The following is a 27,385-nucleotide window of genomic DNA, read 5'->3' as shown; positions in this document are numbered from 1 at the left end:
TAATCCAGTGGACGTAGAGATATTAATGCATGTATATGCGGACTATGCACATTTACCTAAAAAAATAAATAAATAAAATAAAATAGAGCATGAGTCAGAGCGGGGGGAAATGTCAATAAGGTAACACATTGAAGTTTTATTCAGTGTTGTCCATTAATTCATCATTTACCAGACTTACATTTCCTTAATGGATGATAAAGCATTAGAATCTGACTGTGTATTAGGCTGTAGCCTACATTTCATTTTAAATATATTTGTTCAGCTTTAATCTGACAGGGACGAAACACAGGGGCCAGCAATTGAAGATGAAAAATATATCGATCAAAAACAGACACATGAATGTAAGCTCACAATCTGATCCAGTAATGATGTCTTTGGTGGTTTGCACTTGAAAAGGCCTTGAGGTTAAAAAAAACAGTAGATTTAAATTTTAGATATTTATTTGGATCTTGGCTCAACATCATTCAGTGGCTTTATTTCAGCTACTTCAACAAATGTAGTCAATTTCACTGAAATGCTGTTAAAACACTTTCAGACTATACTCAGCTTATTTAAAAAAACTCACTTTCTAACTACACACAATCCTGCTCACTCAGAAATATTAACATATAATCTCCAGTATATTACAGGAATTATGTTCCATCAGTGTGACCAATCACATCATGAGTGATAATTATTCATTGATCCCACGTGTCTAAAACTTCATACCCATTTTTACCACTTAAACTGAGATTACACACTTTGTCCAATTTTACTAGAGCTGCTCTACCAAACTGACATCTGTCTTATGTCACAGTGTTATAAAAATAGAAGGACATACAGAGGTTTTATTCTGAGCTGACTTGATGCTGTGCAATATTTGAATGTGAGGGCAAAAACCGCTGTTCAAAGAAATGACTGACAGCACATAAAAGCGGTATCTTCAGATAGTCCTGAGTAACAAACTAATATCCAACCAGGATTTAGATTCTGACAGTAAACCTCCGCTAATTAATGCCCTTCAATTTCACTTTGATACGGACTGAATGAATGAGGAAATGAAACAGCATGTCTGGCTCTGTAAGAGGGAGGAGACACAGAGAAACTTGAAGAGTTTCTTAAAGTCTGTTACCATGGTAACATGAGCTAGCATGTATGCCACTGCCACAGTCAGCTAACACTAACGTTAGCAAACTGTAGGTAATGCCAGTAAGTAAGCAAGCACAGCACAGCACACTCACCTGGAGATGACATTGATGAACCCGATCCTGAATCACGACCTTTGGGTTAAATAAAGATATAATAAAGAGATGCAATAACAAGGCTCTGTTGGAATGCTACTACTCCGGTAACCCTAGTCAGAGGGGCTACATGCAAAGGATTTGGGATGAATGGTTACTTCGAAACCCACAATCAAGGCTTACAGCAAAGCAACTGGTAGCTCAGTGTTCCAACATCCACAAACGGCAACTGCTATCACAACTTGAGATAGACGAGACACAACACAAATGCTACAGCAAGGGGGAGCCAGGACGCCAGGTTAGAGGGGAGCTAATGGCGGCTCCCCAAATGGAGATTGGGTACAAAGCCCCAACAAGTGCAATCATGCTGAACGAGGCAGCAACTGACCTCAAAGATAAGATCATGGCGAGAATGAACGCAAGGCAACCCTGACGCCAATTACAATGGCTAAGGGAAGTACCATCAGAAAGTCTCCTAGAAGATGTGAATGCAGCATTGAGTGCGATCCCTACCACAACCATATATACACTGCAGCAGCAGTGATCCTCAAGATGCTTGGAGCAACAATACCCAAAATGGAAACGATGCTGGTGGCTAAAATCAAGGAGCCACGGAGAGAAGTGAGCCAACTGACAGAGGCCAAGAGAGGTGCAATGAGAAAGCAAGTACCCAACAAGTACCCAAAATGCCCATACCTGAAGCACTCGAAACTGCCAAACAAAGGCTCCAAGCCTTGGCCTAGGTACACGAGAGATAATGAAGCCAGAAGAATAAACCGGCAGTTCGCAACTCAACCTGCAAAAGTGTACGCTCAATGGCAGGGTAATAACAGCAGAGCAGACCAGGCTGGAAACTGAACAGTACTGGAAAAGTATATGGGAGAGGGAGGCATCACACAACAGCGATGCACAGTGGTTGGTGGCTCTGAGAGTGGATCACAGCAAACTCCCCCACAGCCCTGACAGGATCCACACCTACTGGCTTACTGAAGGGCATACAATCCTGATCCTAAAGGATCCCTCAAGTCCCATACAACATGGAAGCTCATGTGTATATATAACATGGAACCTGTGCAACTGCCTGGATTGATTACAAGAAAGCATATGACTCAATGCCACACACATGGATCGCTGAATGCTTGGAGATGTACAACATCAACAGGACTCTAAGAGACTTCATTGCAAACTCGATGAGGTTGTGGAAAACCACCCTTGAGGCCAATGGCAAGCCACTTGCAGATGTGTCCATCAAATGTGGCATATACCAAGGAGATGCTCTGTCCCCACTGCTGTTCTGCATAGGACTGAACCCCCTCAGCCAAATAATCAACAAGACTGGCTATGGATACCGACTCAGGAATGGGACCACCATCAGTCACCTCCTCTACATGGATGACATCAAGCTATATGCTAAGAACGAGCGGGACATCAACTCCCTGATCCACACCACCAGGATCTACAGCTCTGACATTGGGATGTCATTCGGGCTTGAGAAGTGTAGTCGAATGGTGACAAAGAGAGGGAAGGTAGTCCACACAGAAGGGGTCTCACTCCCTTTAGGAACAATCGCAGACATTGAGGATGGTTACAAGTACCTTGGAATACCACAGGCAAATGGCAACCTCGAAGAGGTAACAAGGAAAACAGCAACTGCCAAATACCTCCAACGAGTAAGGCAAGTCCTAAGAAGTCAGCTCAATGGCAAGAACAAGTCCCAGGCAATAAACAGCTACGCCCTGCCAGTGATCAGATACCCTGTGGGAATAATAAGGTGGCCAAAGGAAGAGATACAGACCACAGACATTAAGACACGAAAGCTTCTCACCATGCATGGAGGGTTCCATCCCAAATCCAGCACCCTGAGATTGTACGTTAGCCATAAGGAAGGTGGCCGTACAGGAACATCTGCACGGAGTATGGACTGGAAACCCCGAGGTCAAAGTGGGAAACACCTCCAGAGGTGGTAGAGAATGACCGAGCCAAGATCCTGTGGGACTTCCAGATACAGACTGACAGAATGGTAATGGCAAACCAACCAGACATCGTGGTGGTGGACAAACAGCAGAGGAAAGCCGTTGTGGTTGACGTGGCAATAGCAAGTGATGGCAACATCAGGAAAAAGGAACATGAGAAGCTAGAGAATATATATATATATATTTCTCCACCAAATAAGTTTTAATAATCTACATGTTTTGTTTACAACCTCTCTGATCGCCTGACTGCTCGTGTTTGTTGGCCTGTTTTGCCTATATTTATCTAGAAGGCATGGACCTTTCCAGTTGCCTCTCTGTTAGCTCTGCCAAATTTTTTCAAATGTATGCTCTTTACGTTTATTTTCACAAATATTAGTTGCAGTTTTTGTGAATATATTGAACAATAATAACATATGACTACGAGTTACTCATCAGGAAAGGGAAATGGTCAACTCACCACTTTGTAAACTCTCCTCCTGCCGACTCGCCAGTTGAGGTCTTCAAATGTGAACATCGAAGTAATCATCGAGGAAAAAGTGGAGGGAACAAATGTCAGCTGTGATCCCGACCACATGGACAAGCGGGACCATTTCTGCATCCGTCTCTGCATCCATCTCAACATCGGAGGAAACACCAAGGTAAATATAGAAGGATTAAACACCGGCTGTGTTCCCGGCCACATGGATCTTCTCTGCCAAACATCCTGCTAGCCAATGTACAGGTGGTGGACAATAAATTGGCCAACCTCCATGCCCGCAACAGTTTCCAACGGGATATCACAAACTGTAATGTCCTTTGTTTCACCAAAACATGGCTAAATTCTGGAATACCGGACAGCGCCATTGAATCAGGTAACTCTTTTCTGTATACCGATCTGAGAGAACAGAGGACTCTGGCAAGAAAAAAGGAGGAAGCGTGTGCTTTATGGTGAAAAAGGATTGGTGTGACAGTGGGAATATTAAAATACTATCCCGTTCCTGCTCACCAGATCTGTAGTTATTGTCAATCAAATGCAGAACACCATCTACCAAGAGAATTTGCATCGGCCATTATCACAGCAGTCTACATCAAACTACGACACATGCCCCCAGTGACATAAGAGGTCAGGAATTGGTCAGGCTAATCAGAGGCCTACAGTCTTGTCAGCATGACCCAGTCTTGAGCACGTTCCAGGACACCACCGTCGACGTCACTGATGACATCAATGGATTCACTGAGTCTGTGGTGGATTTAATTTGTAAAACAACAGAAGCAACTGTACCCAAAACTGCTGTCCTCCTTGTACATACACGACTGTGTAGCCACTTTCGACTCCAACACCATCATCAAGTTTGCTGATAACAATTAAAAGGCCTACCTGAAGGAAATGGAGGACTCGATCTGCTGGTGTCGAGACAGTATTACTTTTTCTATTCTAACTCTTTTTAATGCACAAATGGAAGGAACTGGAGGGATTACATTTCATTGTGATTGTACCTTATATGATTACATGTGAACTTGATTAAATGTCGCCATGTTCAGAGATCTCAGCAAGTACTTTGGTGAGTACGTGAAAGATAAGTACGATAAGTGATAGAGCTGGTGGTTTGAGCTATGAAAATAAAACGAAAATTGTAATAAATCAAAGGTTTCCTGTAACCACAGTTTGGAGTTTAATAACACAACTGATACCATAAGTGAACATAAGTTTGTTCTGGAATGTTTTATAGGTGGATGAATTAATTTTATTACTGCCAGACAGCATGGACTAAATACAGTGTATTACTCACCAGCAGCCTATCCTCCCAACTTCACCTCTACACATCAAACTTTCTTGAAAACACACAAAGCCAAGGCGAATCTATTGAAGTTGACACAGTTGCCTTCATTTTTGTCAGTGAGCTACTGATTCCATCCCTTAATCTTAGTCTGCAGTTTCCTCTCTCACTTTATCTTCTCGTGGCCACCTGATGTGAACCAACTCACCCATGAAGTGCTATCACCCATTGTAAATGAGCAGAGTAAACCAAGCTAATCAGGGTTGCCAGGTGACGGGCCATTAATCACAAAAAAACAACAACCAAAAAACAGATATGATGAAAACCTGTAGCTCTGTCTCTCACACTCTCACACTTGACCTCATCTCTTTCATCTAGTCTTCCCCCCTGTAATTTTGCCATACATCCATTTGTCCTTTCATCTTTCTATCCGTCTGTTGCAGCCAGGAGAAGGAGGTTGGCTGGGGAGTTTTTATCCAGAATCCACAATCACCTCAGTACCTGGGGGGTGCTGGTGTGTCTCTGTGTGTGTATGCTGTTTTCTGTTTTTACACTCCATTTAGCTATTTCTTCCTAATTTTTCATCACAGGGTTGGTAATCAGCCTGCAGTCTGATAAGGCTGATAATAGATCTCATTTTTTTGGGCCGGTTTGAAGGTAATTACCAGATCTTACCTTTAATTCTGCTGGCAGTTCCCTGTGATCTGTGGAAATGAGGAGGAATGTAGCGTGAACCTGTTTTAATTGGTTTTTAGATGACTTTCACATGCTGTGAAATTGTGGTAATTAACAGAAAGGACAGCATCTAGATTGATTTCAGCCAGTGCAGCACTGCACTGCATTCTTTTAAGTCTAAGGAAAACAGTTCATGTTTGTCTGAAGAACAGGTGAGCATGTAAAGGGATCTCTTATTTTACGACAATTTCAATACCGTGATACCAGCATTGATCAAGTTCTCATTAACCATGTTCACCATTGACCAATTTGGGTGTTTAGCATTTTAACTTGGTATGACCAAGCCCAGTGTTGTAAAAAAGTGTGCAGAGAATCAGCTCTTCAATTTCCTGACCACGGATATACTTCAATTTAATCTGACAGCCAGCTACTAATAACGTTGTGCAAGCAGGAGGAGTCCGTGCTGCAATGTGCATTAGCAGATGATACCTCAGATAGTGGTGGAAAGTAACTAGTAGATAAGTAGAATTACTCAAGATTTGTGTGTAAAATTTTGAGGTACCATTTTATGTTACTTTATACTTCTAATCCACTACATTTCAGAGGAAAATAGTGTACTTTTTATTTCACTAGATTATGACAGCTATAACTATTAGTTACTTTACAGATTAAGATTTTACATGTAAAACATAATAAACTAATAAAATAAAACACATTGTTAAGATTAAACCAGTGGTCTCCAACCATCTGGCTTTTCACCCCTTGTCACGTTTCAGATGGTTTCCTTTAAATAACTGTTTGAGGCCCAAAGAGGTAAACTTAATTCACAAAAAAATCAAAGATCAGAACTTTGTTTTCTCCTCTTTCCTCTCCCATTAATCATCTCACAACCCCTCAGATTTATCTTGTGACCCTTTGAGGGGCCCTGACCTGTACATGGGGAACCACTAGACTAAACCACCTAATGTATATAAGTTAGATACTGTATATAAACTAGCTCCACCTTAACCAGCTATAACAACTGCTTACACACACACATTGGTGCATAAGTATTAACAATCTAATAATGTCAAATATAATAATGTATCAGTTACAGTATTAGTTACCAGTTTTCTGCAGAAAGAGTACTTTTACTTTTGTAAGTATATTTTAGGATTTTGAATGCAGGATATTTACTTGTAATGGGAGCGGGAGTTGACTCTGAACTTGTTGGTCTTGACTTGGACTTGACTCTGAAGTTTCTGGGCTTGACTAGGGACTTGACTCGAGAGTTCTTGGTCTTGACTTGAGACCTGACTGGGGACCTATCAGACGATTTATCCACAGAAAACTGCCACTTGCTCTGGGGCTCACTGCAAGACAAGCTTCATACTAACACTTGTGGACAAACAGTATAGTGCTGCCATACATGTATCACTTGAATGGGATACAAAACAATGACCAATAAGGAGAAAAGGTTTTAGGAAGTAGAAGGCGGTTAGCCTATGAGGTTCAGAATGAACACAGACAATACTATAAAGGTGCAAATACACACCCATGCACCCTCAAGTAGCCAACATATCTGTATACATGCGAGTTTGGTTTTAAAACAGTACTGTAAAAGGTTATCAGTAAGGCTCAACTGATTCTTAACAGTTTTGATAACCCACTTCATAAGAAGTCCTTCAGGCCGCCAATACAGGATGCTCAAAATAAAGACAGGCACGCTAGACTCTTTTCTGTTCCTGTAGTCATTGAAAAGCTGAATGTCGCACAGAGACTTGCACACTTTATCTTACTTAGAACTGCACTTTATTTGGCTTTATATATATATATTTGTAAAAAAGACACCACTCTGGGCTGGTCCTGGTTATTCCTGAGGGAGATACTGCGGGTGGATTGTAGATAAAGGATAGCATGTTGGTTCTGGGGGACCAAGGAGGCAATGCCTGTTCACAGCTGTATATATATATATATATATATATATATATACACACACACACACACACACACACATATATATAATATAATAAAAGTCAATGATGATTGACACTTTGACTTATGGTTTGTGGGGTGTGTCAGTTACAAATACTTACACATTTCCCAGCTAATAACAAGAGGTTTAATTTTCTGTAGACTGTAATTCTAACCATAGCTGCTTAATCTCAACTGTTAGCTGACCTTTCTATATACAGCAATACTGTATATTGCAATGGTGGAGGAACATAATATATTTTATAACAGTTGATTTAAACAAGATGCCCCCCCCTCACCACCATCACCACACACACACACACACACACACACTTTGAATGTTACCCTTGGTGTGCATTTACACAGAGCTAACTGCTGAGCATCTCCATGAAATCTGCTCTTCAGTGTGAGCTGAGCTCAATATTAGATGGATGGAGGGCCCTGGGCTTGGCATTATAGCGGGCATCAGTGCCATATCTGGCACAGACTTTATTGAATTGTTTACCCTGAGCGAGCAAAAGAGGAGGTGGAGGGAGGGATGACTGTGTGGGCGTTTGATGCCCTCCATCTTTCTCTGTCAGCGTGGCTTCTCCGCTGTATCTAATCCTGCCAGGGCACCAGCTGCTCCCATAATGGCATCTCCTAAAGCACAAGACACTTCCTCTCAGAACTAACCCCTCCCAACCACCCATCCACCCAGCCTGCTCTCTAGTGGGTGCCCCCACGGCCAGGCTGTGGTCGGTCCAAGTTCACACTGTTGGAATGATTGCAGTGACAGCTGTGTTTTCCTGCTTGTCTGCAGGGACTCGCTCTTATCTGGTCTGCATCACTGAACCGCCACCACTGACTGGAGCTCTGACTCTGAGTGCTGACAGTGAAACAGGCTGATCGACTGATTGATTGACTGGACAAATCACAAGAGTCTCAGAACATGGCATACAGCATTCAGAGTATGTGTCTAATTCTGTACAGTGTCTGAGGCTGTGTTCATTGGAATAAGTAGTCCTTCAGTCTATGAAAAAAATAACAAGTAATATCCCCAATGTCACTTGACACAAATCTGCGACTAGATGATAAAATATATGATTTAATTAAATAAACAGAACATTTTGAGTTACAAGGCTAAACAATAAAGATTACCTGATTCCCCCCGGGCAAGTAAAATGCCACATTGAGCAAGTAAATCTAACAATTCACTTGATCAATCGGGCAAGTGGTAAAAAAGAATTAAACACATCGGTTTTTCAGGAGCTAATGATGGAAGTAGCTAAGGAGTGAGCCATCTCACTTCCTTCTCATCTCTCTTGAGAATTGCACATGCACAGTAGCGATTGGGCACTTGCGAGTAGAGATGTGTTCCGAATCCCGGTATTAAACAGGCCCTGGGGTTAAATCATTAAAGACTATAGTATTATCACGCTCGCTGCAGCCTCTCCTGCTGCCTGTGTTGGGCTGAGATCCTTCACACACACAGAGCGCAGTCAGCAGTCAGCAGATCAGACAGGCCGCGGTGGAGATTACTCGAGTTGACAACAACTACACTTGTTACTGAAAGTGCAATAAAACCTCCATGAGTAAAAAGCCAATACTTTATCAATACATCTGTTCAACAAGCATATACATGTCATGTTGAAAGTTATATTTTAATCTGCTCTGTCTGTAGTCTCATGTTTTACACAAGCACAGCGAGCTAGCTTGGCTAATAGCGAATTGTTACATACAAGCTACGACGCAAGCTGTCTGTATGTAGTCTAACTATATTAGTTTGCCATGAATCTTAAAATATAGCAAATTCTTGTAAACTTAGCTGAGACAAGCTAACGCCTCCTCCCTCTACCTGTTTTCTGTTTTGGTGAATCACAGCAGCAGCAGAGGGAGGAGGACAGAGGACAGGAAGGTCTGATACTGACTGATGTTTAGAAAGAATGAAGAACACAGACATCACTCAGTATTTTGATATCAGTAACATGATTTATTTTATTTACATTTTAGATTTGTTTCCAGTGATATATTACTTTATTATTTATAAAGATTAAACATGACAACTAACTTTAGTGTTTGTTGTTATTTGATAATTGCTAATAAATAAAACAATTTGTACAGTGTAGGCAAGTGTACAAGTAGGTCAGAAATCTACTTGCCCGATCAGGCAAGTGAAAAAAAACCTTAACATTGAACCCTGAGTTATGTCTTTTTGATGGATCAATAAGTAGTACTTTGGTGGTAGCTTTCAATATAGATACATTTTGTAGTAAGTATTTATTCAAAGTTAGTATAGTATATAGTAGCATTAGTAGAAGATTTTGGTAATATATACTGGTACTAGTATTGTAATAGTGGTAGTGGTAGTGGTTAGTTGCAGTAGTACTAGTAGTGGTAGAAGTAATAGCAGTTATAGCAGTTGCACTAACAGCAGTAGCAGTAATATTGCAGTACTGTTGCAGGGAACTGTTATGTCATCCATCTTTATATACAGTCTATGCTACTAATGTACAACTGATGCATAGGAGTAAGCATTGTTGCGATCACCGGACTCCACAGGTGAATTAGTTCATTGTGTGACTTAAAACTAACTTTTATTTTGAAACAGTTGCACCTCTCTTCTGGTCACTTCCTTCCTGTAACTGGATGTCACACAGCAGAACCAAACTCTCTGATCCAGCAGTGCCGCGAGAGCTTGTTAGATCCCAGCAACAAGTTTAGTTAGCGTGAGCGGCTATGACACAAAGTCTGCCAACTAACTTTAACAAGCAACAAGAGAAACGAAGTAGCTCTTGCGCCGAGTGGCTAACTCTGAGGAGAACAGAGAGAGTGACTGGTTCCTCCATCTGCACAACTAGAACATGGCACAGCAAAAGACTGCAATCGGACTCCAATTCCTCCCCGCCTGGCCCATCCACAACGGAACCGCCAGCTAACAAAGTCCTTTACGGAATGTTAACATACCTGAGCATTATATAGCTTCACAAAACTTAATACTAGAAGTGCCAGAATTCCAAACTTACTAGAATTGCCGTAAGTGGTCATTTTGACCGCTAGATTCCAAACTCTATAATCTCTAATAATAAATTACCCAAATGGGAGATTAATGCATTTATTGTGTTAGGATATCTTTTAAAAAAGCAAATAACACCAAAATATACATTTAAAAAAGTTTAATTATACATTTATCAATATTCATATCATCGCATATAGTAAACCGTAATTATTGCATAAGTTATATTCACACCAGTGTCACCGACTCCCACTTTGCCTTCAGCCCATCGGTGATGCCCACGCTTGTGTGCACGGAGCTCAGAATACATACATTCTTCCTCGGCTTTCCCTGGTAGATGGTGAGCGTCGCATCTACACATTTAACACCTTTTGTGCCGAACAGCTCCGCTTACTCTTTTTGCAAAGGGGGGCAACTCACGCTTAGTTTTCCCCAGGGTGCCAACCAGGCTGGTCTTCTTGGCCTGTAAGTTTCAGAGAAGTGAAGAAATTATCTGGTAATATTTTTTCCCTTCCCCAGGAATGGCTCCCCCAGTTTCAGCACCACACTCTCTCCCATGAGCTGACCTCTGCTCCGCGTCTCCTCTTTTCCCAGAAACGGAGCCCCGTTCAGCATGTATTTTGAATTGACATCCGAAGCCAGCCAAAATTGTCAGGTCATGAGCTGTTACCACGGTGTTGATGTGCCTCAGCCACAGTGCAGTCCCTGATGTGTTTCATGCCATCGTCAAACACACACAAGAAGGCAGTGAGCGCATCTCTGATGTTACGCTTCGTGTGTGCTGTGGGGTCAGTACAATAGAACAACAGAATAGCGCGAAATTCACTGCGGTCAACATGACCGTGTATGGCCGAAATAGGTAAAAATGATCATATTTTCTTTGCCTTTTGTGTAATTTATATAAAACTTATTGTAAATAAAAATACAAACACTTTTAGGAAAAGTCAGGCAGGCTCATGCATGCAGAACAATACGGTGCAGATCAAAGAAACAAATGCACATTCTTTCTGGCGTGCCTCCGACATGCGCACACGCACACCCTTTTGTTCTTGCATTTTAGTTAGGTTGCTTTTGTTTATGTTTTAAAATAAATGCTTGTGGATATTCATGCTGGTTTCTTTAATGTTGCATAAGAGTGAATATACTCACCAACCTCTTCTATATAGATTTCCAAATCCTTCAATCTCCTAGTTATTGATGGTAATTTTGGTTATAAATATTAATTTAATTATTAATCAGAGTTCCACATTGATAGTTTAGTATATTTAAACTATATTAAACTAATTAATTGGCTATATATGGATATATGGATTTTACTTCTATTTGTCGTAAGGCAAGGTGCTATACGGAGTTATGTGGACCCAAAAGCAGATGATAAGGAAGCGGTCTCAGGGTGAAGTAGCCGGATGACTACCGTGTTTATTGTTGGGTGGAATGCAGGCAAAACAGGCAGAAGTGAGCAGACAGGTAATGAGCAGACAAAATCCAAAATCCAAAAAAGGTCCTCCGGAGAACAAAGAATCCAAGATAAACTCAGTCAAGGGCTTGGCAAGGAACAACACCATGTGTACAACAATGATCCGACACAGAACAAAGAAAAGACCAAGACTAAATACCCTAGGGGAGGTGAGACAACGAGACACAGGTGCAAACAATCAAGGGAGGACCAACAATCAAAACTGGAGGGAAAACACAGACAGGAAGTAAAAACACAAGACACACAAGGGAAGAAGAATACTACCAAAATAAAACAGGAAGTGATACACCTAAACTACCACACTATTGTGATGAATTGTTGAAAAAAGCAGTACAAAGCCCCTCAAAAGTCCCCACGAAGAAAGAAAAAACGGTTGTGTGTGTTAGTTTATTACTGTGTCTCTGTATGTGTCAGTATTTGTGATTCATTCATTCATTCAATCTGTAACTGAAAGTATGCAGAACTTGTAGCATTTCAAAGTGGAGTAGGTTTGAAGAGGATTTGAAGGTTGCTCCACTGATTTCCATTCAAAAACATGAAAAAGAGAATATTTTACGTATAACGTATAAAAAGGTAAAAAAAAGTTAAAAATGGAATACAAGCATATATAAAATCGTTTGTATAAAATCTGACGCTAAACTGAATTGCTGGTTTAAAAAGTTGAATAGTACCAATAATGTATGAAATATTAAGCTCCTTACAGGGGACTGAGGGCACTGTTGTCAGCTCAGCTGTGACACACAGTATGTTACTACCTCATTTTGCTACAGCAGCTCACTATCACGTCAGTGCACACGGGAATAGAAGTACTAGGCAAGTACTAGGCAAAATTAAAGTATAAATTAAGTACCAAGTGGGTATAAGTATGAAATAAAATAAGTGTGAAGTACAAAGTGGGTTTACCGGTTGATGATAATAATATGGTATTAAGTACTAGTGCATGAACTACCAAGTTAAGAGTAGCTTATTTATAATGAGACAGAGGATATTGCACAGCAGTAATAGAGGTATGAATAAATATCAATATCAATAAATAGGGAATTTAAGTATTTTGCCCAGAAGTATTGACGCAGGAAATATTGCACATTTATGTCAAGTACTGCATAGATGTAATGATCAATGTCCAGTTTAATGACTTAAAAACAGCAAAAGCCACAGAAACGATCATAATGTGATTATTGTCAAAAATAATAGGCTGCTGAGCTATTGACCTTGTAAACAGGGCTTGTATAGGCAGAGTTTCATACTGAGCTGAACATAACAGCTTGAACTAGCAACAGACTGAACATACTACTAAACTGAGGACACTCAGAATCAGCGCTGAACGCTATGACGTTGTGAGTGGTGACGCATTTACTTGCCGTTGTACATACTGTGCATTTGAATGGAGATGCAATCGCTTAGCTTAGCTTAGCTTAGGAAAAAGTGAACAAACTACATTGCTGATTACAATCGTTTTGTTCAGTGCAGTTTGAAGATTCGTAATCAATGACAAAGTAATTCATGATTTACATCTCTGTTAGCAGCTAAAGGGCCAGATATATTTCTCATGAGTTGGTGGAGAGCAAAATAGGACTAAAAATGGGAGTGAATATTGGACATACAGGTGGACACAAACACTACTTCAATTAATGATAATGTTGCTTTGTGTATGTTAGATGTATAAAAAGGTAACTTGCTAACATGTCATATCAATTTTACAAGGTGAAAGTTATAAGCAGAGATGGAACAAACTTAGTGTTTTGCAAGTCACAAGTAAGTCTTGGTATTCAAGTGAAGTTTCAAGTCAAGACCAACAGGTTCCAAGTCATGTCCAAGTCCTAAATGTGTGTTTCAATATTTAAATAAGTCATTTTTTGTCTGTCTGCTGGTCTGTGCTCCCAAACGTACCTTTTCCTCCTGCTAGCATTACATGATTGGCTGCTGTTATATTGATATACCAGTCAGGAAAATGACGAGTTCATTCACTGCACAGTTTTTTAAATCATAATTTTTAAATCTTTGGGACAAGTCATTCCATGTCAAAAGGCTACAGTCCAAGTGAAGTCAGGATTCAGTGGAGTTAAAGTCAAAGTCCAGTTTTGTTTATTCTAAAGGCACCAAATAAGCGACTTAAGTCTGACTTAAGTTCAAGTCATGTGACTCGAGTCCTCACCTCTGCTAATATGTCAGTGTTGTGTTTTTGGTTTGTACCACTGCCCCCAAATAAGAGATTTGGTGGTGTAATTGTGTTGTGGCTAATCTATTTTGCATCTTCATTACGTCTTGAAGTCTTCTGGGGCAAGAGCAATGAAGCAGCCTGCAACAGATCAGAGAGCAGCTTGACTTATGCTGTGTTTCATTGGACTACTACAAGTATGGGTTTTTCATTCCCTAAACTGTCAGGAGAATGAGAAGAAGACAGTGAAATGCAAGTTGTGAACAATAGGATTAAAGTTGAACCCTTTCTTTAATGGAACAAGGCTAAAGCCTTGTTACTGATTCTTACAGGCTGTAATGTTCATTACTTCCCACACATCTGAACATTTGAGCCAGAATATACAGAATACTGATGAATTTAGAACTTTCTCAATCTGCATGTGGACTTCCAAGTTCACATTTAGCAAAGTACAATCTAAATGCCCAGAAGTGTTCTTGGTTCTTGGATTTTGTCGAGAATGATTTGGGAGCTGACTTGTGTGAACTCCGGGTAGACAAGTATCCCAATATGCTTTGCACATCAATCAGTAGTGATTGTGGAGGACAGCCAGACTCTTTTTCGTACTACAACTTTTATTGTGTCACCAAATTTAGTTTTGAGATTTTTCAGGTGAGAAATTTAACCATTTAGATTTCAAATGAGCAGTGCCCTGCAAGTGTCAGTTGTGTTTTGTGAACAGTGTATGCATCTGTCTGATTTATTAAATCCTATTTTGTGCAATTTCTCACCGTGTAGTGTACTGTATTCTATGAATAACCTTATACTGTGTGAGTTTTAAGTTTGTGTTATTGCACTTGTTGAAGTTATTTATACAGATTTGGGTCCAGAAGTCAGCATTGTACTAAATGGAGAGGTCTCGTTCCCACTTGGAGACTGGGAGAGATATTGAGCTGTCAGAGCTGCTGAGAAATATGTAAATTCTTCATAGGATTTTTGTTGGACCTGAAAGATTCAACATTTTCTCAATTGGAATTAGATGAGTTATACTGCTAAGAGTTGTATTGAGTTTTAAGGATGGTTGATTTTAATTTCAGGTATTCCAGAAACTGTGTATTCCCAATGCCGAACTTCTGTTTTACATGTTGAAAATTAACAAAGGTACTATCTTAAATGATATGGTGGAGATGTGTAATTCCTTTATCCTTCCAGGCAGTGAAATTCAATGTTTTTTTATTGATAGTAAAGTCTGGGTTGTTCCAAATTGGTGAGCGGAAGGATGGTACATGTGGAATTGGTGATTTGTAATGCTTTCCACCAAGCTGAGGAGTTGAGGATATGGTTATGTTTTGAAAACAGTAATGTTGGCTTTGTGGTTTGGCTGATAAATGGGAGAACTGATAAGTGATTGTTGTTGCATAGTGCCTGTTCAGTTTCTAACCAGAGAGAAGTTTGGAGGGGTTGAGCCATTTGTTTAGATATTTGAGCTGAATAGCCAGGTGATTTAATTTGAAGTTTCAGGCTTCTAATCCACCCTGGGATTTTGGTTTTTGTAAAGTTGTTTTTCCAGTAAAATTTTGATATAGCCGAGTTGAGGGATTTAAACCAGGAAGTGTTGGGAAAAATAGGGATAATTGAAAGTAAATAGTTCATTTTTGGTAGGACTGACATTTTGATTGTTGCTATTCTTCCAGACAGGGAAATTGGTAGGTTGGTCCAGCAATTTAAGTCATTTTGTATTGATTTAAGTAGTGGTGTGAAATTTAAATTGAACAGCTCTGACAGCTTGGGGGATATATTGATACCTAAATATTTAATATTGCCTGTGGGGAGGTGATAAGGTGATGCCAGGGCTGACACATCCCTTTCATCCATACCGAGTGGTGGATTTTGACCAGTTTACTGAGTAGCTAGAGTTCTGAGAAATATTTTATAACCATAAAGCATTCTTGCAGAGATGGGTGACGGTCCTGAAGGAGTAATAACACATCATCTGCATAAAGAATAATTTTGTGCTCTGTAGTGGATGTCTGAATACCTTTAATGTTGCCATTTTGCTGTATTGCAGCCACTAGAGGTTCAATGAATATAGCAAAAAGGGAAGGAGAGAGGGGACATCCTTGCCTTGTCCAGTTGTGTAGAGTGACGTTTTGTGAGCTCAACCCATTGGTAGTGACGGTGGCCACTGGTGATGTGTATCGTGCCCTTATCCAATTAATAAATGACTTTCCGAAACCAAATTTTTGTAAGGTTGCAAATAAGAATTTCCAATTGACCATGTCAAAAATTTTTTGCTTGATAATAGATGACTGTTTTCCTTTAATAAAACCTGTCTGATCAGGATGTATAACAAAAGGGATAACTCCTCAATTATGGATGCCATGACCTTACTTACACTTTTTTATGTCAGTATTGATAAGGGATAGGGACGTTCCTAAATATATAATTTATATCTTTAGAAATATGGACAGGCTTCCCTGCTGAGTCCTTAACATCAGTAATGGTTGCTTTTTCATTCTTTTGTTTAATTATATTTGCATGGTATTTACTTGATTTGTTAATATATTGAAATTTGTTGCCGCTCTATAAGAAACTGGGGTTTTTTGTTTACAAGATCATTCAATTCCAGTTTCTATTTTCTCAACTATTTTCAAAGCAAGTTTCACGTACTGTCTCAAGGCAGTTGACACATGTCCAAGTCAAGTTCCAGGTCTTGTGGAAGCAAGTCTGAAGTCACTCGAGACAAGTTAAGCCAAATCTCAAGTCTTGTCAAAGCAAGTCTCAGGTCAAGTCTCAAGTCACTCGAAATAAGTCAAAATGTCAAGTACTCATTTTGGTGCCTTTGCTGACTCAATTCCAAGTCTCAAGTCTACAGCTTTGCAAGAAAGCAAGGACCTGGTTATCTATCCCTTCTAGAGCACTACTAATGGCCAAAAACTCCAAAGCACTACATGCAATGGTACAAAAAAGAGCAATGGACTGGGGTTAACCAAGATACAATCAAGTATTGTGTGCACTTGAATTCAGCAAAAGAAACAAATGTTATGTACACTCAAATAAACTATATGTTATTGTGCCTGCCGCTGACTGTTGTTAATAACAGCACAGACAGGCAGAGTAAAGAGTACCAGATCGAGAATGGCATCATGTTTGTCTGCCCTCCAACCGCGCGCTGTGACTGGATGCTGCTGGATGTCGCCTCTGTCATTCTGCCGCTTTGATCGCCATTGCTGCTGACGCCCGTCAGTATCCTCTTTGAGACCCATCTGTTTCTTAACTTAGGAGTTCACAAGTAGAATAAATATGCTGCTGCTTGGGGGCAACGTCTGGGTGGGAGAGAGGAGGAAGAAGGGATGGGAGGGATCTTGGTTGATGTACTGGTTTGGTATTGGTATTTTATGAACTTGTGCGCAATATGAGAGAAAACAGTCTTGTTCCAATATTATCACATTAAAAATACAGTACTTTCATCTACTTAATAAAATAATAACAACTGCAAGTCACTCCGAAGAGGAATAAATTCATGTTTTTTCAGTTCTTTTCATTTCAGATGAGTAGATAGAGGGAGGGCATGTGTGGTGTGTATTATTAGTGTATTTTCACTCTGTGTGTCCTGTCTGAAGATGAATGCGCTTACATTTGAGTGTTTCTCCACGCTCAGTTTAGAACTGTTTTTCTTCCCCCTGTATTAATCTCTCATTTTGTCTTTTTTTCCGCTCATGTCATTTTTTCTCTATTGCAGGCTCATTCTCTTTCTCACCCCCTTTCGCCCTCTCTCCAACCCCTTGCTAAAACTCAGATTAAAGGAATGATGCAAACTCCTTGTCTTCTTCTCATGCTTGATCCTTTACGAGCGAGTCAACTAGCCAGCAGCCCGGGGAGGCAGGGAAAGCGTCTTTTTATAGCTGATGTAAAAACAAGCACCACCACATATGCTTTTAATATCCAAGTGCAAAACAAAATGTGGCATTAAGCTATGCATACATTCCACCCTGGAGTATTAGGTCACTGTGTGTCATTAAAGATGTTCCACCAGTATGAGCTCTAAAAAACCCAACATGTGCACATTTCTTGCAGATTCTCAGAGAAATGCTCCAAGATGATTGTCAAGATGATGATTGTCTATACTTTTAAAACCTTATTACCATTTTTGTGTTTCTATCATAAACACCTGGCTTTAAAACACTTTTAAAACACTTGGCACACACACATCTAGTTCAAACTTGTATACATTACATCACAAAAGGCATGCTGGCAAGCTTTTTGTGTCTTCCCCCTTGTATATCTGACAGATGCAGAATAAGACTTGTGTGTATGTTTGTATGTGAGTTTGAGAATGTGTATCTGTGAGTATGTGAGGATGCACAGCGTGAGCACATGAAGACATGCCGTGGTACTAAATGTCATTTGAAAGGGAGAGGAGGACTGGAGGGATGAGAATAAGAGAGAAGTGAAACACTCCAGCAGTTAGGCAATTTGCACCAAATCCACTCATACACAGACAGTGACCACTCTGAAGTGTAACTTTTTTTATTTAATGTTAATACACAATGAGTCGCCTATTTTTGTTTTCTTCCCATTTTTCTCTCTTTTTCCTATTACTGAGCTTTGCATGTCAAAGGAGGACATTAGTTTACTGTAAACATAACAATATTTACACATTAGAAAACAGATGGAAATCAGTTTAAACTCATTTCATTTCTATAAAAAAATCAGTTTTTTATCTGAAATGTTCCTATAAAAAATTCAGTTGAAACAAAAAAGTGAATAGCCTATATGTTATATAAAGTAAATCTGGAGTGTTGTCCTGGATTGTGTACAAGTCCTCATACAATAATGACAAAATAGTTTCTAAGCGCCTACCAAAACAACTGTTCAAGAAACAACTCAGATCCGCCACCTCTATGGTTATGGTTTGGTTAAGTTTAGACTGTCGTGTTACACGATCTAAGGACCCCAATGCAGAACACAGTGAAGTGGAGAACTGGATAGTAGTAGTAACAGTCTTTATTATACCACAGCAAACAATCACAGGTAGATAAGCGCTCTTCCAGAGCGGGTGAGTCTGGTGTTGTCCGCGGTAGCCAGCAGTGACGTTTGCTGACACAGTCCGTGGAGAACCGACTGGGCTCAGAGGGCGGAGACGGTGAGTGTAGGTTCTGGGTGTGGCTCGTGTAGCGTGGCATGCAGAAACTTAACTTGGTCGAGGTTTGAGCCGTAGCAAAGGTACCATACTGGTGTAATGAGACGATCTGGCGCTGGTTGTATGGTAGAGCCAGGTAGATATACTGTGGAGACTGATTGGATGATGAACGTCAGGTGTGCCGATGATCAGCAGCAGGAGGGAGAACCAGGGCGCCCCACCCAGGCCAGTAGACACACACACACACACACAACCAGCTACGAACAGAGGTCTGACATGGAACACAGGGAGAGGAGAGCAACACTAGAGTACACAAGGATAGGGGAAGAGATGTGGCTAACTATGACATAGACAACTAAAAATATTTGGTTACGGTTAGGGAAAGATGGTGGTAATGGCTAAAAGAAACTAACTTAGACTTGGTGGGAGACTTGGTGGGACTTTGTGGGAGACTGTGTGACAATGTCACACTATGACACAGTCACTATGGGGACAGTGATTATTTACACAACCTAAATCTCAAAAATGATTGATTGGCTACCATGAAATTGCATGGTCCATGCTGGGGGATAGAGAGTCACAGAAAGGCAATGAGAGAGAGAGGGAGATATGCTTGTTATGGCAGGTTGAGCACTGACCTGCAGGTGGGTGAAGATTAAAACTTCCTCATCCTAAGCCTTCTATGATTTGGGGAGATTCAAGTATCGATTTGAGAGCCTTTAGATCAGCTTTGGTATGCCTTTCAAATGGGGTTGGAGGAGAGATGGCAGGAAGGAGATAGAGAGGCTTCTAGAGAACTTCCACTTTGCATCAGATTTGGTTAAATCACACGAGGCAGACAGAACGTTACAGAGAGGACAATAAAGAAGAAGACAAACACAACAACAGAGGAGAGACAGGGGATTGAGGAGGTGTTGGCATATTGTATGACGAGGTCTTTAGGAAAGTTTTGACACCTTGCTAGAGCAGGTATTTCAAATCCTGCAGATCTCTGTTTGTCTACATGAGAACAGTGAGAGACTGTTGATTGGGTGGGTACCTCTGATTTTAGTGTTTGACAGTTTTCCATCCATGTCAATTACGGCCCGAGCAGCGACCGCTGCAAGGACCCTATAGAAATGCAAGGAATTATTATTATTATTTATCCAAAAGAATCACATTTTTGAGGGGCTAAAGGTGTTCAAAAACTCACAAAACTTTGCACAAATTTCAGAAGTTGGGAAAATTTTTGGATTGCTAGCACCCCCTAAGGAGCAGCCCCTGTGACACGTTTCACCAAATCTACGAAATTTGGGGGGAACATGTGATCATGTCCAGACGTAAAATATTCAAATCAAATTTTGATGTTTTGCGAAGAAACAGGAAGTTGTTGTAACTTGTCCAATACATAGCGCCACCTACTGGTTACTTTCCTTATACCCTAGCACATTAACCAGATCCACCTCAAATTTGTTCAGCAAAGTCTTAAGATCGTGATGATGCTCAATAGTGAAGATTTTGAGTTTTTAGCAAACGCTGTTGTCATGGCGATGCATGATTCGCCATAAACACGATGTTGTTGTAACTTGAGTGTACATTGTCCAATCTACCCCAAAATTCACATTTTATAAGTGTCCCAGCCTTAGGACATCTAAAGTTAATCTGAGTTAAACTCATTGAGCAACATGTAAGCCTTGTGTGACAATCATCATTTGATTTAGCCTGCGGGCCGTCTATCCGGAGCACAGCTCTCTAGCCCTCTGCCCTTTCCTGTACATGTATCCTCCGGCTCTGCAGTCCACACTTGTCTTCAGACCCCTGGCAGGCTCAGGAGAATCACCTGAATCCTGAACCACACAGAACATGTTGAAGGCCGATATCCAGCATTCTAACAAGGCCATCATGACTAAACTTTAAGTGAGGCAGTGAGATAAAATGTTCTAAATAAATAACAATGTTGAATTGAGAAGTTTGAACTTATTTTTTACAACTGAAATTACATTTTTGTTATTACAGAGGGAGTAAAGTACCGAAAAAAGGCACTGTTGGGTACCCGTACCGAATTCCAGGTACCGGTACCAGTTTAAATGTGAACGGTACCCAACCCTCGTGATTGCCCTGTGCCCTGCCCCGTATGTGCACTTGTTTTATAGCAGTGTTCTATAATTTTCCTGATTTCCCCGACTTTGTGAATTATCAGCAGGCCTTGGCTGGGAAGGACTTTTCTCATGTAATGGCACTGGTGGTCAAACTGATAAACTCGATTCAAGCAAAAGCGCATCAGCACCGCTTATTCAAGGCATTATTAGATGAGCTTGATGCCGCTTATGGAGACCTACTTCTCATGCTGATGTCCGGTGGTTGAGTCGCGGTAAAGTGCTGCAGCGATTTGTTGACGAGGAACTGTCCGATAATGCGTGGCTACTGGACCTGGGGTTTCTGACAGACCTAACCGCAAAACTGAACACACTCAACAACAAGCTCCAGAGAAATGACCAACACCTGCCCCACATGAGCGCAGTAATTGCGTTCAAGGCCAAGCTCAGTATTTGGACCACACATCTAAAAAACGGTAGGCTGACACACTTTCCCAACCTGGAGAAAATGTCACAGGCCATCGAAGACAAGGATGATTTTCACCCTAAGCAGTACTGTGCTCACCTGGACAGAGTGGCAACAGAGTTCAATCTGCATTTTGGTGAGTTAGACTTCGTGGAAGATATTGCTGCATTTGTCTCAAACCCATTCCTGCCCATTGATATAGAAGAGGTAACAGCCAAATTCCAACAAGTATTTGCTTTGCCAAGTAGAGTTGACATGGAGATAGCTGATTTGCAAAATGACATAGAGCTGAAAGGTAGATCAAGGGACAGTGACTTTTGGGGACTTGTCAGCAGGGAGAAGTTTCCTCTCCTCACTCCATGCACACTAAGAGTGAGTGCCTACTTTCGATCGACTTACCTCTGTGAGATGATGAGGTGAAAATAATCAAATCAAAGTACAGGAGCCGCTTTACTGACAGACACCTCACAGACTTTCTCAGACTGGCTGTCTGTAGCTATGAGCCAAACTACAAAGCACTCACTGACAGTATTCAGTCACAGCCATCACACTGACTTGAGTGAGTAACATGACTGCAACAGTTTTGCCTGTTATATGATCTGCTCACTGCAAGGGTGTTGATTTTTTTTCTTTGTTGTTTTTTTTTTGAACAAAATAATTCCCTCAAACAAATGGAAAATAGGCCACATGACTTTATTTTTTTGTGTTGAAATTAAATTAGATAAAGAACTTAGAATTTAAGGTATGATGTAATCTAAAATTCTTAAAGCAAGACAGCTATGGCCTGTTTAATATAGTTACAGTGTTTTTAGTTGCATCAATTTGAAAGTTGGACCAAAGCATTTAATGTAATTCAGATACAATTGGCCTAAATAATTAGTTTTCCAATTTCTTTATATAGTGCCAATTCATAACAGAAGTTATCTCATTGCATTTTTCCTATAGAGCAGGTATATATCGTACTCTTTATAATATTATTTATAGAGACCCATCAATTCCCACCATGAGCAAGCACTTGGCGACAGTGGCAAGGAAAAACTTGCTTTTATGAGGCAGAAACCTCGAGCAGAAACAGAATCAGGGTGGGCGGCCATCTGCTGCTGCTGGTTGGGTTGAGAGAGGAAGAGAGAGAGAGCAGGAGGAAAGAGAGCATAAAGTGGCAAAATGAAAATCATACATAGAATTTTAACATAATAATAATGTAATGGAAGTTGTAATATTAATAATAATGATACGAAAATAATGATGATATAATAATAATAAGACTAATGATAATAATTGTAGTAGTGGAGGCAGTAAGTGGAGGCAGTAAGTGGCCAGCAATCATAGATCCAGACTCTCCAGCTCCGTGGGCAGAAATAGTCTTTATCATTAGTCATCCTCTCTAGAGAGGATAAAGATGAGAAAGCACAAAACTACGGGAGAGAGAAGATGTTGAGTTAGTAACATGTATTAATGGGATAAGAATGCATGCAGATGAAGAGGGATGGGAAGAGAGAGGAAAGAGGTGCATCATGGGAAGTCTCCCGACAGTCTAGGCCTATAGCAGCCTAAGGGATGGTTCAGGGCTCACCTGATCCAGCACTAACTATAAGCTTTATCAAAGAGAAAAGTCTTAAGTCTACTCTTAAATGTGGAGATGGTGTCTGCCACCTGAACCCAAAATAGGATCTGATTCCACAGGAGAGGAACTTGATAATTGAAGGCTCTAGCTCCCGTTCTACTTTTGGAGACTCTAGGAACCACAAGTAACCATGAATTCTGGGAGCGCAGTGTTCTATACGGGTAATAAGGTATTATGAGCTCTTTAAGAGACAATGGTGCCTGACCATTAAAAGCTTTGTAGGTGAGGAGAAGGATTATAAATTCTATTCTGGATTTTACAGGGAGCCAGTGCAGAGAAGCTAATATTGGAGAAATATGATCTCTTTTCCTAGTTCTTGTAAGTACACGTGCCGCAGCATTCTGGATCAACTGGAGACTCTTGAGGGACTTACTCGGGCAGCCTGATAATAAGGAATTGCAATAGTCCAACCTAGAAGAAACAAATGAATGGACTAGTTTATCGGCATCATTTTGAGACAGGATGCGCCACATTGTTGCAATGCTGCGTAGGTGAAAGAAGGCAGTCCTTGAAGTTTGTTTCATGAGGGAGTTAAAGGATAAATCCTGATGAAAGATAACTCAGGGGTTCCTTACGGTGGTGCTGAAGACCCGGGCAATGCCATCTAGAGCAACTATATCTTTACATAACATGTCTTGGAGGTGTTTGGGGCCCAGTACAATACCTTCAGTTTTGTTTAATATCAGAAAATTGCAGGTCATCCAGGTTTTTATGTCCTTAAGGTATGCCTGAAGTTTAGCTAACTGGTTAGTTTCATCTGGCTTGATCAATAGATATAATTGAGTATCATCCGCATAACAATGAAAGTTTATGGAGTGTTTCCTTATAATATTGCCTAGAGGAAGCATATATAAGGTGAATAGAATCGGTCCAAGTACAGAACCTTGTGGAACTCCGTGACTAACTTTTGTGTGCATGGAGGACTCACTGTTAACATGTACAAACTGAGATCGATCTGATAGATAGGATTTAAACCAGCTTAATGCGGTTCCTGTAATGCCAATTATATGTTCCAGTCTCTGTAATAGGATGTGATAGTCACTGATGTCGAATGCAGTACTAAGATCTAACAAGACAAGTACAGAGACAAGTCCATTGTCTGATGCAATTAAAAGGTCATTTGTAATTTTCACCAGTACTGTCTCTGTGCTATGATGCACTCTAAATCCTGACTGAAAATCCTAATAAACTATTGTTATTTAGAAAGTCACACAACTTATTGGCGACTGCTTTCTCAAGGATCTTAGAGAGAAAGGGAAGGTTAAAACCCCTGGATCAAGAGTGGGGTTTTTAAGAAGACGTTTAATTATTTAATAATTAATCAAAACCTAAAACGGCAGCGGCGGATGACTGCCCACCATTGAGTCTGATTCTGCCTGAGGTTTCTGCCCTCTTAAAGGAAGTTTTTCCTTGCCACTGTCACCAAATGCTTGCTCATAGTGGGATTTGTTGGGTCTCTGTAATTAATATTATAAAGAGTACAGTTTAGACCTGCTCTATAGGAAGAGTGCAATGAGATAACTTCTGTTATGAATTGGCGCTATATAAATTGAATTGAAATTGAATTGAATTAATTACAGCTACTTTAAAGGACTGTGGTACATAGCCTGTAAATAAAGACAGATTGATCATATCAGTAAAGAAGTGCTAACTAAAGGTAAAACATCTTTAAGAAGCCTAGTTGGAATGATGTCTAAGAGACAGGTTGATGGCTTAGATGAATTAATCGTTGAAGAAGGTCGATAGGAGCAAAGCAGTCAAAATATATTTCAGATTTTACAGTTGTTTCTAAGGTTCCTGTGTTTGAAGATATATTGGTACCGATTGAGGGCAGGATGTGATGAAATTTTTCTCTAATAGTTAAGATTTTATTATTAAAGAAGCTCATGAAGTCGTTACTTCTGATGGTTATAGGAATGAATGGCTCAATAGAGCTGTGATTCTCTGTCAGCGTGGTTACAGTGCTGAAAAGAAACCTGGGGTTTGTATTCAGATTCAGAATAAGAAATACTTTATTGATCCCCGAGGGGAAATTCTTTTCGGGAAGCAGCAGCTCGCCTTTACGTCAGTGCACACAGGAATAGAAGTACTAGCAAAAATATAATACACTATAATACAGGTCAGAAAAAAAATTAAGTACCAAGTGGGTATAAGTATAAAATAAAATAAGTGTGAAGCACCAAGTGGGTTTACCAGTTGATGATAATTATACGGTATAAATATATATAAATATACGGTCTTCCACTGAAGGTACTCCTTTGTTAGACCAGCACGTCATGGAGTGGGTGGGAGACACTGTCCAAAATGGCATGTAGTTTGGCCAGCATCCTCCTCTCTGACACCACCGCCAGAGAGTCCAGCTCCACCCCCACAATGTCACTGGCCTTACGGATCAGTTTGTTGAATTGTGTCCGGTAGTGTCCGCTACCCTCAGCCTGCTGCCCCAGCATGCAACAGCATACAGGATAGCACTAGCCACCACAGACTCATAAAACATCCTCAGCATTGTCCGGCAGATGTTGAAGGACCTCAGCCTCCTCAGAAAATAAAGGTGGCTCTGGCCCTTCCTGTACAGAGCTTGAGTGTTCTTAGCTCAGTCCAGTTTATTGTCCATAGGTACTCCCAGGAACTTGTAATCCTCTACCATGTCCACACTGACATCGTGGATGGAAACCGGGGTCACTGGTGCCTTGGACCTTCATAGATCCACAACCAGCTCCTTAGACTTTGTTGCACTGAGCTGCAGATGGTTCTGCTCACACCATAAGACCAAGTTCCCCACCACAGCCCTGTACTCAGACTCATCACCACCGCTGATACATCCCACCACAGCAGAATCATCAGAAAACTTCTGAAGGTGGCAGGACTCTGTGTGGTAGCTGAAGTCCGTGGTGTAGATGGTGAAGAGGAAGGGAGAGAGGACAGTCCCCTGAGGGGCCCCAGTGTTGCTGACCACGCTGTCCGACACACAGTGCTGCAGGCGCACGTGCTGTGGTTTGCATGTCAGGAAGTCCACAATCCAGGACATGAGGCGGGCATCCACCTGCATCGCTGCCAGCTTCTCACCCAGCAGGGCTGGCCAGATGGTGTTGAAAGCACTGTAGAAGTCAAGAAACCTGATCCTCACTGTTCTTGCTGGCTTATCCAGTTGGGTGTGGATGCGGTTCAGCAAACATGCAAAAAAAATAAGAAATCAGGAAGGGGGCAAACACTTTTTCACACCACTGTACATGTAACCTCATAGCTTGCAATGATTTTTCATTCTTTGAAGTTCTCATGTTTAAACTTGGCCCACTCCGGGTCATATTTGCTATTGTTTATCACCCCACTAAACCAGCTGTCTCCTTCTTGTTGGAACTCCCTGAATTTTTATCCAGTCTTGTTTTAAATTATAATAGAATTGTTCTTTGTGGTGATTTTAATATTCATGTTGATGAGTTTTCTAATGCTCTTGCTGCTGATTTTTTAAATATCACTAACTCTTTTAACTTAACATGTACTAACATATGTCTGGCCAAACTCATTCCTGTAGCCACACTTTAGACCTAGTCTTTAGTCTTTAAAACTGTGAATTACAGGCTGCTAGTACTGAATTATCCTGCACTAAGTACACATGTGCCCTTAATGAGCATAGTGCCTAAAAATTATGTACACTGTTATATTCTCCTGGCAATGTGTTTCCTGATTCCTCCATCACCAACGATTTGGTTTATTCTTTTAACTGCCTGTGTTCTTCAACCTTAGATCTCATAGCTCCTCTGAAAAATAGATCAAACTCAAGGACTAGAAAACAGCCATGGTTAAATGACAGTACTCAAAGCTGTAAAAGGAATTGCAGATGAGCAGAACGCAGATGGAAGAAATCAGATCTCCACGTCAACTCTGTGGAT

Source organism: Siniperca chuatsi, linkage group LG8 (assembly GCF_020085105.1).
Source record: "Siniperca chuatsi isolate FFG_IHB_CAS linkage group LG8, ASM2008510v1, whole genome shotgun sequence".
Lineage (NCBI taxonomy): Eukaryota > Metazoa > Chordata > Actinopteri > Centrarchiformes > Sinipercidae > Siniperca > Siniperca chuatsi.
The sequence above is the reverse complement of the archived record's forward strand: the minus strand, read 5'-3'. Positions refer to the sequence as shown.